The sequence below is a fragment of the Loxodonta africana genome, chromosome 23 (assembly GCF_030014295.1).
Source record: "Loxodonta africana isolate mLoxAfr1 chromosome 23, mLoxAfr1.hap2, whole genome shotgun sequence".
NCBI classification, from domain to species: Eukaryota; Metazoa; Chordata; class Mammalia; order Proboscidea; family Elephantidae; genus Loxodonta; species Loxodonta africana.
The window spans coordinates 19,816,502-19,820,574 of record NC_087364.1 but is presented as its reverse complement, the minus strand read 5'-3'; the positions used below and the strand labels follow the sequence as shown (position 1 = coordinate 19,820,574).

Here is a 4,073-nt window from a genome sequence, read left to right as displayed (position 1 = left end):
GCACTGCATAAGCCAATTAACCAGTTGCTGCGAAGTCAATTCCGAATCATGTGTGTCAGAGTAGAACTGTGCCCCCATGGGGTTTTCGGTGGCTGATTTTTCGGAAGCAGATCACACAGGCCTTTCTTCTTAGGCACCTCTGGGTGGAACTTGAACCTCCAACCTTTTGGTTAACAGCCAAGCATGTTAAACATGCACACCACCCAGGAACTCCACACGTAGGAATACAATAAATTAATGAATAAGTGAGTGAATGAATTAGGAAGCATTGTAGCAGCCCACTTGCAAACTCTGGGGGACTGAGCTGTGGAGATGTGAAGAAGAACATGGATTTTGAGACTCCCTTTGGAGGAAAGACCAGGAGGGCCTGCTGTTTGCTTAGAAGGGCCCCAAGAACCACATTGAGAACTCATCAGTATGAAAGCAGGACCAGTGTGCTGCTTTCTGGGAGCAGTCCCTTGTGACCAGAGCCTTCCACCCTCCTTCAGTCTCTTTTCTGCTCCCCAGGCACTCTGAACTCATCTACTCTTCAGGGAAAGAGGGAGAGGGCCAGAGGGCTTTGTTGTTGGAAAAGACCTTTGAGCTCATCCAGTCCATACCTCCAGCCTCCCAAGTTGAGTCCATTTTCCAGTTGTAGACGCAGAAATCCAGAAAGGTGTAATGGTGTGACAAAGGCCTCCCATCCAACTCATGGAAGAGTGTGGCCTGGAGCCTCATTTATCCACTTGTACTCTCTACACCATTCCACTTCTTTTTTTTTTTTTAAAAATTCATTTTTTGTTGTGCTGTTGAAAATATACACAGGTAAGCATACAAGTCAACAATTTCTACATGTACAATTCAGTGACGTTGACTACATTCTTTGAGTTGTGAAACCACTCTCACCTTCCTTTTCTGAGTTGTTCCTCTCCCAATATCATAAACTCACTGCCCCCTAAGGTTTCTTTCTAATCTTTTGAGTTGCTGTTGTCAATTTGATTCCATACAGATAGTTCTTTAAAAGACCACAATGCTCAAGGCATCCTTAACTAATTAAGCTAAAATGTTGTTTAGTTTTAAAAAGACTTCAGGGGTAATTTTTGTTTTAAGGTTTAAAGATTATCTCAGGGCAGTAGTTTCAGGGGTTCATCCAGCCTCCATGGCTCCAGAAAGTCTGGATTCCACGAGAATTTGAAATTCTGTTCTGTTTTCCTCCTTTTAATCAAGATTCTTCTGTAGATCCTTTGGTCAAAACATTCAGTAATCATACCACCTCTTCCTAAAGACAGTTTGTCCACAGTCAAAAAATGTCACCCCTACCTTGACCCCCGAGGTCAGCCCGTGGAGATGGAGCAAACGTTCCAACCAGTTAGGCCACAATGAGTGTTCCTTCTCTGCCACAATGACATATTTGTTCACACTGGAGGTGGTGTACAAGCTGTGACTTCACAGGGGAGTCCGGAGGGCTGGGGCTCAGGTTGATTGGCTATAAGTGAGTGAGGGTCAGGGAAAACTCTGGAGGAAGAGTGGGTAGGCAGATAGCTGGATAGAGTGGGAGCTGGGTAGACAGCTAGAAGATCAGAGGGGTCTTAAGCTAGAATTATGGAACCATCATTCATTCATTCATTTATGCAATCTTGTGTTCATTCAGTCAGAAAACATTGTTTAGAGATTTCTGTAAGTAGGCACTGTGCTAGCTACTGGAGTTCCTGGGTGATGTAAACAACACAATCAGCTGCTAACCAAAAGTTTGGAGGTTCAAGTCCACCCAGAGGCACCTTGGAAGAAAGGCCTAGCAATCTACTTTCCTGAAAAATCAGCCATTGAAAATCCTATGGTGCACAGTTCTACTCTGACACACATGGGGTTGCCATGACTCAGAACTGACTCAATGGCAGCTGGTTACTGGTGCCAGACGCTGGAGAAACAACAACAAACAAACAAACAAACAAACCCATTACAATCACATCAATTCTGACTCATGGATGCTGGAGAGTCAAGTACAACTGTCCTTGAGATGGGCTTACACAATAGCTGCAAAAATGGACACAAACATACCAACAATCATGAGGATGGCGAAGATTGGTCAATGATTTATTCTGTTGTACATGGGGTTGCCATGAGTTGGAGCTGAAGGATGGCAAAAAACAACATGCCTGACCTCAAGAGACTCTCAGCCTGGAGCAGAGGCACCAATAGACCTAATGAGTGCCAGGTGAAGAGATTCACACCTTAACCACAACAGTCCTCTTATGCGCTTTGTAACCCGCCCTGAGTTGTTGCTGTTGTTAGATGTCATCGAGTCTGCCCCAACTCATAGAGACCATACGTATAACAGAATGAAAACATTGCCAGGTCCTGTGCCATCCTCATAATCATTGCTACGTGTGATGGTTAAGATTCTGTGTCAACTTGGCTAGGGCATGATTCTCAGAGTTTTGGTAGTCATATAATGTTGTGACCATTTCCCTGTTGTGATTTGATATGTGATCACCACCATGATGGGATCTGTTGTGAGTAGTACCAGAGGGGTCAGGACCTGTGGTGCTCACCGCTCACCCCTCAGCCTTCATCTCTCCACCCTCTGCCACCTAGTCCTTGTTGCTCTCCTTGCCAGGGCTTTTGTTTGTTCTGGATACCTGCAGCTGGCTCTTGTTGGTCTGACCACCGGTTCTCAGGACTTGAGCTAGCAGCTTACCTGTGGCCACGTGAATCAGGAGAAGCCTGAGACAGCCCTGCTCTCTGGCCTACCAATCTTGGGAGAGGGAAGCCTCTTTCATGCCTCTAAAAACCGCGTGAGCCGTTTCCTTAAATCTGTCTCTATATCTATACATTTATGCTCTTTGCTGGTTTTGCTTCTCTAGAAAACTCAGCCTAAGACACTATATTTGTGCCTGTTGTTGCAGCCACTGTGTCAGTTCGTTATATTGAGGGTCTTCCTCTTTTTCACTCACTCTCCACCTTACCAAGCATGATGTTCTTCTCCAGGGATTGGCCCTTCCTGATAAAGTATCCGAAGTAAGTGAGATGATGCCTCACCATCCTTGCTTCTAAGGAGCATTCTGGCTGTACTCCTCCCAAGACAGATTTGTTTGTTCTTCTGGCAGTATATTCAATATTTTTCATCAACACCATAATTCAAACGCACCAATTTTTCTTCGGCCTTCCTTTTTCATTGTCCAAGTTTCACATGCATATGAGGCAATTGAAAATTCTATAGCTGGGATGAGGTGCACCTTAGTCCTCAAAGTGACATCTTTGTTTTCAACACTTTAAAGAGGTCTTTTGCAGCAACTTTGCCCAACGTAATGGGTCGTTTGATTTCTTGACTGTTGCATCCGTGGGTATTGATTGTGGATCCAAGTAAAATGAAATCTTTAACAACTTCAATATTTTCTGTTTATCATCGTGTTGCTTATAGGTCCACTTGAGAGGATTGTGAGTCTAGGGAAGCTGGACAAAGAGAACCCAGGAGACCAGCACTGTTTGAAAATCGACTGCAGCTTTGCCCACGGCCCCAGTGAGATTCAGCACCCAGAGCCACCAGGGGCCTCAGCTCACTGCCCACTGCCTCAGTGCGGGATGCTGAAACCCAGGCCCTGACAGCTGCTGCAGAAAAAAAATAAAAGAGACAGAGAATTCAGGAGAAACTTCATGCTAGAAGGGGAGAGGAAGAGGAAGGGACAGGAGAGGCATCTTAGTCATCTAGTGCTGTAATAACAGAAATACCACAAGTGGATGGCTTTAACAAAAAGAAATTTATTTCCTCACAGTCTAGTAAACTAGAAGTTCAAATTTAGGGTGTCAGCTCCAGGGGAAGGCTTTCTGTCCTTGTCAGCTCTGGAGGAAGGTCTTTGTCATCAATATTCCCCTGAACTAGGAGCTTCTCCTCTCAGGAACCCCAGGTCCAAAGGACACACTCTGCTCCCGGCACTACATTCTTGGTGGTATGACATCCCCATGTCTCTCCACTTCCTTCTCTTTTTTATATCTCAAAAGAGATTGGCTTAAGACACTATCTAATCTTGTAGGTCTCATCAATATACCTGGCACTAATCCATCTCATTAGATCATAGTGATAAGATTTACAACAC

General features: G+C 44.8%; 1 non-coding gene across 1 annotated transcript; it reads left to right on the top strand.

Annotated features, from left to right (window-relative positions):
- Window positions 1-3,460: 3,460 nt before the first annotated feature.
- Window positions 3,461-3,587, top strand: LOC111751700 (small nucleolar RNA ACA64). Its single transcript, XR_002786798.1, has one exon. It is a non-coding gene; the product is annotated as a small nucleolar RNA ACA64 (small nucleolar RNA).
- Window positions 3,588-4,073: the final 486 nt, after the last annotated feature.